Consider the following 13,614-nt stretch of genomic DNA (forward strand, 5'->3'; position numbering starts at 1 on the left):
CTGTATGCAGACACAGACATTTCCAATCCACTGAGTTATCACAGTTCCCTCATTTCAAAGGCTTCCTTGTCTCTCTGTTTCCATAGGAAGTCTGTGTAGATGAGGCAAAATTCTTTCATATAATTTTAACCTTGTCCCATTGGATGTATCTAAGAAAATCAAAAGAAAAAGGGAGGGAAAGAAACGCTTTCATGAATCCTATGTGACTGCCATACTCCAGCTTTTACATCTTTGTTTATCTTAGCCTCTTGCCTAAATGTCTTCCTTCCACCCAATGTTATCTGTCCTTCAAGACCTAGCTAAAGGCACATGTGCTCCTGAACTTCTTTCCGATCTTTCTAGTCCTTGCTGATCTCTTTTCTAGCATTTGTCTTGTCTCTGACTTCACTGAGTCCTCTTTGAGGATGAGGCATGTTTTATACTTCTAAAACTTCCACAATACAGTGCTGAGTGCACAGCAAGCGTTTCATTTAAACACATTTTTTACTAGCTGTGTGCGAATGTGGTCTACTGCTTTAAGATATAAGCCCCTGGAGGCAAAGCCTAGGGTTTGCAGGTGTTTTTGTTTGTTTGTTTTTGTTTTTAAACAGAGCTTCACACGTTTTAGACTGTTTGGCTATATTAAACAATGAAGGCCATGAGAATACTAGAACCTCATTAAAAGTTTCCGTGGGGTGCGTGGTTAGCTCTGTTACTTTATGATGGATGTGAGACAGCAATGAACTGTTCTGTAAGTGTCCTCCCAGTGGCCAGGCATGCCAGGAAAACAATTCTTACAGTTATTACCTACTGGGATTTTAACTGATTTCCGTTTGTGCAAATATTGCTGTAAGGCTAAAAAGCCCAACATCTTGACTTTGAATTCATCCTGAATTGAATAATGAATTATTATTACTAAGACAAAGAGCAAAGAATAAGTAGAAAATCAGCAACCATTGGTTGATAGTAAGACTGGAAAAATGGAATTAAGCCAGAGTCTCTTTACTTGCTCAAAGAGCTCATACCTTTCTTAAAGCCTCGTGTTATTAATAATAATAAGAAGAAGAAACTTTGTCAGCTACTTGGATCCAGAGAGCATTCCAAGACCAACAGAAATGATTTCAGGGAGCCAAGTCTTCAGGGTTTGCATAATTGCTAAACACTGTACTTCTCAACTTTCATAAGACAAGGCCATCTTCAAAATTTATTTATGAGATGAATAATTGAGCCTGAAAATTTGATTCTGACATTTCCTGTCTGTTGTGGATCTCTGAAGAGCTGTCTTAATCACATTTTTAGTAGTGTCCAAGAATGACATTCTTCTGACTCCTTTTAAGCAGAGACTGCAGAAAATTTCTGGGGTAAGTGATTGCCTCAGTTTTGGGTAGTCATTTCTTTGGGGGCATACAGTTTGCCTCTTTCACTTGTGGAGTAGGTCCTACAGAGTGGAGGAGTCATATCCTTCCCCCAGACTTCCTCCATGCCATCAATACTGTGGAAGATTTGACTTCATGAAAAGCCTTTATGCATCATAGACAAAGGATATTCTTTTTCATCCTTATAAAAAGTGATCTTGCCCAGGGAGTCACATAGAGAAGAACTGGGTGAGGCAGGAATGAACTGACTCATTGATGTATCTTCCATGAACTCTGGATTGCTTTAGAGGGATGAAATGAGCAGTTGAATGATTGTCTAAATTCCAAGGCAGAGAACTGGCTTAAGAACAACAAACATAGTTTGGGCCTGCATAAAATAGAGGGCTTTCTAGGGGATCAGAAAAAACCTGTTTTGCACAGGTGTTACTCTAATTGTGATCCAGAGCTATGGAGGGTTTCACAGTGTGCTGTGATTCCTGTGTTGAGACCACAGCTGTTATAATTCAACTCTCTCCCCACCCTGCATGGTGGTCTTGCATTGTTTCATAGGTCCTTAACGGGGTGAACATAGAAAAGTAAAACAAGACATCAAGGCTTGTGCTTGGTTCCAGTGAATGGGGCGGTAGTTTTGCTCCCACAGTTGGGTTTTGATCTGTCTAATAGGTCTTTGGAGAGGCAAATGTACGAACTGAAAACTTCTAGCATATAGAACCACTTGTTTTAGTAATTACAAGTGAAGATTGCACATGCTTTTAAGTCATAGTGGAGCCCAAAATTAAAGGTAAAGAAACCCTTCTTCTGTTCAGGATATGAATTTCTGTTAGTAGGGTTTCTTAGTGTCGTTGCTCATAAAAGTTGATTTGGTCCTGAATGTTAGTCTTTTGGATAAAAAAAAAAATTTGTGTGTGTGTATATATATATATTATATGTATATATATTTTTGACTCGGGGTAAGAATAGAAAGTATCCATTTCTTTTTATTACTGGATTTACTTGAGTGTGAGTCATTTAGTAGTGTGCTTTTAAATTGGTGGATATGATTTTCCTTGAGGGTTGTTGTCCCAAATATAATTGGCACAATATCATGAAACATGGGCCCAGTAGAGTAGACCAGTTTTTAAGATAGTATGTTTGATTTGCTGTACTTTATGGGATAAGGCAGTAAGGTATTTCATGTCTCTGAAATTAACCTTTTTAAAAATATCAACAACAAATAACTTTTCCTTGTTATTCAGAACTCCTTATTGAACTAGCAGTACGACCTCTTTTAAATTTTGAAAATGTTGTTACCCAGCTGTCTTGGGTGTTCTTACCTCCCCAACTTTCTATACAGCGTTTCTTGTGTCTCTCAAATCTGTATAAAGTGCTTTACAGTTAGCTTCTCATATAGCTAAATTTCAGGACTTTTGTCCTCCCATTCTCCTGGCACCTTATATATTTTATTGGTAAAGGGATTGTAAATTCTTCAAAGGTTAGGAACTGCTGTATATTTATCTCTGAATCTCTGTTATTCTGAATGTATTTATTAACTCAAAGATTATTCCCCACCTTACTTCTTTCATATACCTTTGTCTTTTTTCTTATTATGCCTTCTTTGTATCATCCCACTGAGAGAGAGTATTTTGTTAATAATAGCTTCAATGCCATGGTCCTTAACCACATATTGGGCTCATGTGGAGAGCCTTAAAAAATCTTGATACTTGGGTCCCATTTCCAAGAATTCTGGTTGAATTGGTCTGCAGTGTGTCCTGGGCTTTGGGGTTTTGTTAAAAGCTCCCTAGGTGATCTAATATCCAGCCAAGGTTGAGAGCCACTGCTCTTGGGCCCTGTCAATACCAATTATGAATTTGAGCTTACTTGGGTTTGCACTCTGTGCAAGTGTCTAGCACTTTAATCTTTGCAGTGATATTTATGTAAAATGATTGATGATAATAATGATTACTAACAATAATAATAATAACAGTTATTGAGCACTTCTTGCTAGGCACTAAACACTTTATAGTTTATCTTACCAAAATAATGAGATAAGAAATAACATTATTCCCATTTTATAGATGAGGAAATTTAGGCATAGGGAAGATAAATAAATTCCCAAGTCACACATTTAGTAAATGACAGAGCTGAGATTTGTATCTAGGCAAGTTAACCTCAAAAGTCCACACTCCCAATCACATTATGCCATTGTCTGTTACACCTTCTTGGGATAATGACTCCTGATTAATGGGGATTTCTAATTATTAGAACAAATTGTTAGCCAGTCACATAGTATTTCTTTATTGCCTTCATCTACTCAGCTCTGCCCTGAGGGGTATGATGAAGAAGAAATTTCTTCTAAAGAGGAACCAGGCAGACCCCAATATACAAGAAAAACATTCTGCAGAGCCATAGAGACATCTAATCCAATGTTTTCTATTGTGGTGCTGTTGAGCAGTTGCATGTCCCTTTCAGTTGTGACAATCAGAACTGTTTCAGACATTGCCAAATGTCCCCTTGTGAGAACCACCACTCTAATCAAACAGCTTTCAAGCTAATAATAGTAATTAAACTTGGAGTAATAAGATGTTTTGATTGATGGTGACAACTTATTTCAAAACAAGCATGTCACAATTTATTTATTCAAATGAAAGTGTTTCTATCCAAGTAATCAACTGGGAAGATGACACTCATTCCAACAATGCTGCTGTTGTTGGAAATATTTAAAAAATTGTCTTCAGATCTTGTAGTACAACTGAAAAATACTATCCAGCATAATAAATCATCCTTTGCATGGTGAATTTAATATTTAGAAATCTCTGAAAGATATTTAAAGCCAAGTCTGGTGAGTAGGGTGTGTTGATAAAGACGAAAACTGTTTTTTTGTAACTCTAACAACGTGGTCTTTCTTATGTGACTCATTAACTGATAGCCATTAAACAAGATGAATTCAAACGCATATTCTGATTAGTGATGCTCTTCATAGAAGTTGTTCCAGAACTTCTCTGAAGGGCAGAGCTCTATAATGCTCACTTTTGTTTGAAAACAAATTTCATTTTCTAAACATCATATATCATGCATGTGCTAAGAATTTTCATGGGTGAGCAAGCCCTAGAACTAGAGGAACTGGGAAAGGTTCCTAAAGGAGGTTAATCTTGAAAGAAGGAAGAGCCAAGGACTGGCTGAGGAAAGTTGGGGAAGCAATTCAGGTAGGGGCAGTAATTGTGCAAAGCTTGAAGGTAGGAGGGAATTAGTCACAAATTAGGGATGGTGAGCAGGTGCACTTAACTAGATTGGAGAGTCTGAGTCAAGGACTGTGGTCTTAATCCTGCCCACATTATCAGTGTCACCAGAGAAGTTTATAAAAAGTGATAGCTTCTTGAGTCCCATCTCTGTGTGTGTGTGCTCGGTTGCTTGGTCGTGTTTGACTCTTTGTGACCCCATGGACTGTAGTCTGCCAGGCTTTTCTGTCCAGGGAGTTTGCCAGGCAAGAATACTGGAGTGGGTTGCCATAACCTACTCCAGGGGATACTGGACTATAAATGAGAGACTGCTTTGGTGGTGTCTTGCCTGGAGAAGGAAATGGCAGCCCACTCCAGTACCCTTGCCTGGAAAATCCCATGGACAGAGTAGCCTGTAGGCTACAGTCCATGGGGTCGCAAAGAGTCGGACACGACTGAGTGACGTCACTTGGTGGTGTCTTGAGTCTCTGTGTTTTGTTTTGAAAATCTTCACAGCATATCTTAATGCATATACATGTCTGAGCATCAATTTAATAAGACATGTACTCGGTTGAGTAAAGGGAGCCTGCAATCCATATTTTTCATGCTTACAAAGTGATAGTGGGCCAGCACAGGCTTTTTAGAAGGGCAGTAAGAACCTCATGCAGTTTTGTATATACCAAGACAGTGATACTGGTGTGCTACCAGAGAATCCTGAAGATTCACTGAGGCTTCCCTGGTGGCTCAGATGGTAAAGAATCTGCCTGGGTTGTATCCCTTGGTTGGGAATCTCCTGGAGGAGGGAATAGCTACCCACTCCAGTATTCTTGCCTGGAGAATCCCATGGACAGAGGAGCCTGGTGGGCTACAGCCCGTGGGGTCACAGAAGAGTTGGCCCCAACTGAGCGACTTTCACATTTTAGTTCTCAAGAGATTAAATTACTTGTCCAAGTTCACCTAGCTAGTAAGTGCAAAGCTAAGGTATGCTTCCCAAGTCTTTTAATCTCACACATGAGCAAACCAGAGAAAGAATTAGGGAATTTGTTGGAGTACAGGAGTGGGTGAGAGGTTAAAATACTAATGGAAGGTGTCTATACCTTTAGAGGATCTTAGAGAGCAGAAGGGAAGAAAATGAAAATTGAATACCCACCATGTGTCAGACTCTATTATCATTTAATTTTCCCAGTATCCCAGCAAGGTAGCAGTGGTGCCCACAAGGGTACTGTGGCTCAGAGTGGTCAGTAACTTTTCTGATGTTGCACAGATAGGAAATGAGATTCAGACCACACCTAGGTCATCTGGCTCCACAGCTTATCATGCTTTTTAGTGCCTCATTAGGCCCCTATCTGATAGCAGTGGTTCTTTACTGAGGACAATTTTGCCTCCAGGGACATTTTACAATGTCTTGAGACATTTTGGGTTGTCATAATTGTGGGGTCTGTGCGGCTTCTACTTCTGTCTAGTAGGATGAGGCCAGATATGCTCATCGATAATGCATAGAACAGCCAGCTCAAAGTGGCAATAGTGTTAAGATTGAGAAACCTTGAGGATGGTTGAAGCTCAGGAAGTTGGCAATGAAAGACAAGTTTATGGGTAAGATGATGAAGTGTCTTCAAACATTCATGTGTTAGTTTAGTGTTCAGTTAAATCTAGCTGTCTCATCTCCTTCCACCTGACAGTTGCTTGAGGCTGAGACATTGCTCACTGTAATCTAGTAACATTGCTCACTTCTAGTAACCGACCTCATGCCTTAACTGACTCCTTGAGCCCTTCTTCAAGACCCTGCATGGTTTACCACAAGAACAGTTAGTTTCTGACCTCTTATTAAGGTGAAGAGGCTTTTCTCCTATGTTTTCCCTTTCTTTTTTCTTCTGTTATTATTATTATTAATTTATTTCTTCTTTATGGCCCATTGAGTTCTTGGCAGATCTTTTAGATATTTGTTTCAAGTTTTTCTTTTTAGCCTTTTGTTCAAGGGAGGTGGATCCCTGTTTACCAGGACCCAAGTGGAAACGTCTAAGCCCAGAGGCCACAATAAGGCAGCCATTTTTAGTCACTCTCCACCTGGACTGAATCTGAGCCAGTAGATAAGAGGCAAAACATACCCATTATCAGGCCCCCTAAGCCATCTACTCCCCTGGTTTCTCCCACGGATATTCTTGTTCCAATGCCAGTAAGCCCACATACTCTGTTTGCGGTGGCTTGGAGCCAAAATCCAGGTGTGATATTCCAAAGCATTCTTGTAGAGGAGTTTTCAGCTGGTATTTTGTTTACCTGCATTTTTGGCTAGTCTCACTCACTTGGGAGCCAAAAGCTTACAGAACTGAAACATCTCTAGCTTTTACCTTACCTGTCTATAAAATATGCATGAATACAGACTTTAGACAATATGTCTGTGGCCTTCAGTGACCCCTTCTTTGCCTTTGTATTTCTTTAGGAAATTCCAAGAGGCTATGGAAACACCTCTTACTTAGCTACTGCTGACTGGAAATCTGGTACCCCCACAAAGTGCTCTGAGGTGCTCAGCAGGGGAAAAAAGCCCTCTAAAATCAAGGTATGTTGTTCTTGGGATTATTTCCTATTTTTTAGTAGAAGACTCTTCTTGAATGTTCATTTTAAGGCAGCGCTGGAGAAAAATCAGTAAATAAACTAGCCATCAGTGAGTTCTTCCACTCTATCATTTTAGGGAAAGACCTCAATATTATATAGATTAGGGTTTTTGGTGTGTTTGGCTTTGGGGTCATCCTCTTTGACGTCATCAAGGTCATTGTGTTATTCCACTAACTTTGGGGCTTGGTGGTATGTGTTCTGGCTGGCTCTGTGACTTCCTGCCTAGCTCACCTTTGCTAGTGCTCTAGGCTTTATCTCTGTTGTCTGCCTTAGCCTCTGCTATGCAGGGCAGTGGGGGCAGGTGGAAGGTCATGAATTAGTACACAGAGATTTATGTCAGAGGTTCAGCTCTTACTGTACTGTTTTGTTGGGAGAGTGGTGTAAAGTGAGGACTGATCCCCCCTCTACTCTCTTGGGAAATTGAGTCTTACTACCTTTATCCTCAGTGTACTTGCTTTTGCATGTTTGAAAAAGAGCATTTTGTAATGGATGGAAATATACGAGTGTGTGCTTTTATATTACTTTTGTTGTTGAGACCTCTCTCAATCTTATTTCTGTTATCTGTAAAATAGGAATAACACTCTGGCATCTTCATACCATACCTGAATTAAGACTTTGCCTTGTTCACTGTATCTAGGATAATGCTTGGTGCTTTGTAACTACTTAATAAATACATGTTGAATAAATAAATAAACATAAAGTTTTCCAATTCTAAATGAATTTAAGATACTGCTTTCTCAGAGAGGAGGTTGTATTTTAATCTATTTTTATTGGACATAAGATAAAATAAAAATTGTTGATATTTCTGTCTTAACTTGTCTTATTTCTGGCCCTGTGCCATAGAACTAGCAGATGAGCACAAGGAATGAGATTATCATATTTTTCCGTGTTAGTAAGTAGGGGCCTTTCAGAGTACACAGTGTTTTTTTTTTTTTTTTTTTTTTTTTTACCAAGCATGGTTTTAGTGGAAAATTTATTATGTACTTTTAAAGGGAAAACAATTGTATAGAATCGTAATCTAGATTATTTGCATCTCAGTTTTTAAGATTTATATGAAGAAAATACAGGATGTATGGTATTTCTTGGTCCACTGCACTGTATATTGGGCAGAGACTTCAAAGACCCTTGACGTTAGCTTGCAGCTTAGGGAGAGTGAAGAAATCTACAGGCTGTGCCTGTCTTTTGATTCATGGGTGTGATATACCCACACACGCATACACACGTGTATGCACACGTTATCAGGGCAGTGGCAGCTCATTTGATGAACCTTGTCAGAAAAGTCAAATTTGCGTGTTTGCTTATGCCTTTTGTTAAGATTCCTTACTGTACTCATGTTGAATCTTCGGTAACTAGAGTTTATAAATGTCTCTGGGTAAATTACTCAGTGGTGTTTTTCCTCCTTTGAACTTTTCTGTGATTAAAATTTGAAATGTTAGGACATTTTCGACTATTGGCAATCTGTCTGATCCTTCAGCTAGAAACTTCAGGACCACTTGAAACTTGGAATTTTTAGATTTGAGCTTTTAGAGATTTCAGACTTTATACCTCACATTTTTGAAAGACAGTGAGGTGCGTTTACTATGTTATGTAACACTCTCACCAGGGTCTGGACCAACATACATAGTCAATCAAGTTTTACAATGAAATGCACGATATGTATACCAAGAGGGACAAATCAAGACTCTAAGTAGCCTCGTGGAAATTTAGGTCAGCTTTTTGCCACCAAATGAGTTTTCAGATCAAGTAGAGTTTACCATCAAAAGAGTTGAGGGGAAAAAAAAAAAACAACTTTTTGCTTTTTAGAAAATTTTGGTTATTTGAATTAATGGAAAGATAATTGTAGACTGGTATTTCAAAAATACAATTATATTATTTTTTTGATTTTATTAAGAAGACAGATCATTTGTGTATTTTTTTTTCTTTTTAACTTTTAGTTTTGTATTGGGGTCTAACTGATTAACGGTGTTGTGATAGTTTCAGGTAAACAGCAGAGGAACTCAGTCATACACGTACAGATATCCATTCTCCCCCAAACTCTACTCCCATTCAAGCTGCCATATAACATTGAGCAGAGTTCTATGTGTTATATAGTAGGTCCTTGTTGGTTATCCATTTGAAGTATAGCAGTGTGTACACGACCATCCCAAACTCCTTATCCCTTCTTCGTGGCAACCATAAGTTTGTTTTATGTCTTTGAATCTTTTTCTGAGAAACCTCATTTTATCCAGAGCCTTTTGGAGGGAGGCAGGTAGCTTGGCTTAGGGTTCGTTGTCCTCCACAGAAAGCCTACAGAGTTTCTGTTCACAGTCATTTGAAAATCAGCTCAATATATTTCTTTGTGCAGACTGTTAAAATGGCTTGGATTCCACTAGAGGGCAGTTGGGCCTTATCTCAGTGGACTTTATGGTTATCAGATCTGTTCCTGTCAAATTGAGTAATTTTTGCCATTAACCACCACTCATTTCTGTTTCTTTTCAGCACCTGTCTGTCCTACTTATCATCACCCATGCTACTAATATATGTCAGTTATTCCCACACTTGCATCCAGCCTAGATTGTTCTCCTGAACTCTTATTCAGCATTTCTAGTTGGCTGTTTTAAAGACCATTGAATCTCGATATGATGAAGGTTGACCCCAAGAACTCTACTGCCTGTTATCTACCCCTAATTCTCTTCTTCCTGTGCCCCTTGGCTCAGGGAAAGTCACCCCTGTCTATTTGCTTACGCAAGCCTTGGAACTTAGGCTTCATCCCTGATGCTCCCTTTCCTTCATAATTCCTCATCAGAGCCTCTCCATTTTACTTGCCAAATGTCTCTCAAGGTCTATCTACTTTTGTATGTCTCCACTCCTAGCTAACAACTTTCTTTTATTTGGCTATTAGCCATTAGTCTCCTAGCTCTAGTCTTGCCTTTCTCCCTTCTTCCAAATTCCTCTCTTATCCTCTGCTTTTCCTTCTGCCAACTCTAGACCTTTCAATCTTCATTTCTATCCCCACACTTTCATATTTCAACCCATTATGAAATGCTGTTTCTCAAACATGCAGAAAGCTAGCACACAGAGGAGGAAGGTTCAGTTCAGTTCAGTTCAGTCACTCATTTGTGTCCGACTCCTTGCGAACCAAGAGCTGCAGCACGCCAGGCCTCCCTGTCCAACACCAACTCCCGGAGCCCACCCAAACTCATGTCCATTGAGTTGGTGATGTCATCCAGCCATCTCATCCTCTGTCATCCCTTTCTCCTCCTGCCCTCAATCTTTCCCAGCATCACTGTCTTTTCAAATGAGTCAGCTCTTAGCATCAGGTAGCCAAAGTATTGGAGTTTCAGCTTCAACGTCAGTCCTCCCAATGAACACCCAGGACTGATCTCCTTTAGGATGGACTGGTTGGATTTCTTTGCAGTCAAGGGACTCTCAAGAGTCTTCAACACCACAGTTCAAAAGCATCAATTCTTCGGCGCTCAGGTTTCTTTATAGTCCAGCTCTCACATCCATACATGACTACCGGGAAAACCATAGCCTAGACTAGACGGACCTGTGTCAGCAAAGTGATGTCTCTGCTTTTTAATATGAGGATAAAGGTAGTAAGACTCAATTTCCCAAGACAGTAGAGGTGGGTCATATATACAAGTAGTCCTTGCTGTGCACGGTTCCTTATATGTATGAATTTGAGTTAACATGATTTAGCTAAATAACACTAGTCCTCCAAAGCCAGTCTTCCAGCAATACAGTACAAATTTTAGATTTCCATTTAGTCACTTCCTTAGAAAAGTCTTCCCCTCAGAGATTTAAGAACATCTTAAAGGCACTTGCAACACCCTGTATTATTTTCTTTTTCATGGCGCTTATCATAGTTTGTAATTATCTCTTTCCTCCTACCTTTCCTGTGTCCCTCCCTCCCTTTCTTCTTTCGCCCTGTAATTGGCTTATCGTTGTCTGCCTTCGATAAAGCGTCTGCCTGCAATGTGGGAGACCCGGGTTCGATTCCTGGGTTGGGAAGATCCCCTGGAGAAGAAAATGGCAATCCACTCCAGCACTCTTGCCTGGAAAATCCCATGGACGGAGGAGCCTGATAGGCTACAGTCTATGGGGTTGCAAAGAGTCAGACACGACTGAGCCACTTCACTTTGTTCATTACATTAAAGGGCAGTGAGGTTATACTATCTCTAGCTTTTAACAGTGACTGGGAATTCTCAGTTGATAAAGGCTGAATGAATGGATAAATTAACAAAAACAGGGCCCATTTGTTTCTTGGAAAACTAAGAAAGACACAAAGAAAGAAATTTTAGTGTGAAGTTTAGTTACAACATACCCTCAGTAAATATTCATTGAATGGATGACGAATCTATAGTGCTGGAATTGATATGAAGGACCTATGTAGGGAAACTGAATCTTTCCAGTACCTTAAGAAGAATTATTTGAACAATTCAGGATGATGTATAAAAGAAAGTTAAAAAAAAATCACTCATAATCCATCTTTCTCCCTTCTTTTCTATTATTACTCAAGTATTATATGGATCTAGTCTTGTTTTAGATCCAGACCATACAGATGTTTGAAAAAATGAAGAATAAACGATGACAAACTCTTTCTATCATCACTTCCATTTTTCTGCCAGAGGAAACCATTATCAAATTAAATGTACATTTTCTCTACTACCCCTCTCTGCATTTCACAATTATATATATGTGCATGAATGCACGCTAAGTTGCTTTAGTCGTGTCTGACTCATTGTGACCCTATGGACGCCAGCCTGCCAGGCTCCTCTGTCTATGGGATTTTCCAGGCATGAATACTGGAGTGGGTTGCCATGCGCTCCTCCAGGGGATCTTCCCAATCCAGGGAGTGAACTCATGTCTCTTACGTCTCCTGCCTTCCCAGGCGGGTTCTTTACCACTAATGCCACTTGGGAAGCCCTATGTATGTACATGCACACACATTAAAAAAAAAATGGAAGAAAGAGAAAAACCACTTGAAGGCATGAGGGCCACATGGTGGGGGCTACCATGTGAGGCAAACAGTCCATGAAAACACCCTGGTAAGACTGTTAAAGTGAAAAGTGAAAGTGAAGTCGCTTAGTCGTGTCCAACTCTTTGCAACCCCATGGACTGTAGCCCACCAGGCTCCTCCCTCCATGGGATTCTCCGGGCAAGAGTACTGGAGTGGGCTGCCATTTCCTTCTCCAGGGGATCTTCCGACCCAGGGATTGAACCCGGGTCTCCCTCATTCCAGGCAGATGCTTTAACCTCTGAGCCACCAGGGGAAAGGAGAAATAACATATTTAGCCCCAAATTGATATGGTATAGTTCCCCCTTTCTCTGTGCCCAACCTGAAGCACACTTCAATAAAGTCTACTTCACACATATATGAGGACATACAAACAAAACAAAGAGCACCAAAACCCCAAAAGAAAAGTAAATAAAATGGGATTATGTTGTAGGGGAGAAAAAATAATTTCCCCTTTAGTCTTCTAGGTTTTTGGCTGAGACCTTCCTGTAATAAATGATAGACTATTAAGAGAGAAGCATATACAAGTTTAATAATGTGTGAAAGTGAGAGTGAAGTCGCTCAGTCGTGTCCAACCCTTTGCGACCCCATGGACTATAGCCTGTAGGCCCCTGCCTTCATGGGATTCTCCAGGCAAGAGTACTGGAGTGGGTTGCCATTTCCTTCTCCAGGGGGATCTTCCCGACCCAGGGATCAAACCTGGGTCTCCTGCATTCCAGGCAGATGCTTTAACCTCTGAGCCACCAGGGAAGCTCCTAAATATGTGGGAGATATCCAGGAAAGCTGAGTAACTCTCTGAAAGCCACTACCTTAAATACCATCTCCAACTAAAGACGAAAGACGTGGGGTGGTGGTGGTAGGGGAGGCCAGTTAGGGGAGGTTACCTGGAAAATCACAGTAAAAGCAAGAGTGTGGCTATTTAGAGACTTAGAGTCAACCTCCTCTTCCTGGGGCTTCCTTGGTGGCTTAGACAGTAGAGGATCTGCCTGTAATGCAGGAGACCTGGTTCAATTCCTGGGTCAGGAAGACCCCCTGGAGAAGGGAATAGCTACCCACTCCAGGATTCCTGCTTGGAGAGTTCCATGGACCGAGGAGCCTTGTGGCTTACAATCCGTGCAGTCACAAAGAGATAGACATGGCTGAGTGACTAACACTTTCACTTCCCTCTTCCTGGTGCAGTGAGGGCAACACCCTTACCAAATGATGATATCTTTTATAAATGCAAATTTTCTTACCAAAGGGTAACTTCTACTGGGTTTTCACAGCTTCTTCAATATCTGCTGTTTTCTTAAAAAAAAAAAAAATTCAAAAAATTTCTTGTGCCATAGGGGCATAGTTTGGCACAATTCTGCTCTCCCAGTGTTTTTCTTACTATTTAGTAACTATGCTCTTCTTAATGAGACTCAGAATTCTCTCAACATGGTGATAGACATAAGTTTACCTTATTCTTCACAGT

General features: G+C 40.2%; 1 non-coding gene across 1 annotated transcript; it reads right to left on the minus strand.

The window, feature by feature from the left end:
• Positions 1-12,836: 12,836 nt before the first annotated feature.
• On the minus strand, positions 12,837-12,908 carry TRNAS-GGA (transfer RNA serine (anticodon GGA)). Its single transcript has one exon. It is a non-coding gene; the product is annotated as a tRNA-Ser (tRNA).
• Positions 12,909-13,614: the final 706 nt, after the last annotated feature.

Source organism: Ovis aries, chromosome 16 (genome assembly GCF_016772045.2).
Source record: "Ovis aries strain OAR_USU_Benz2616 breed Rambouillet chromosome 16, ARS-UI_Ramb_v3.0, whole genome shotgun sequence".
Classification (NCBI taxonomy): Eukaryota; Metazoa; Chordata; class Mammalia; order Artiodactyla; family Bovidae; genus Ovis; species Ovis aries.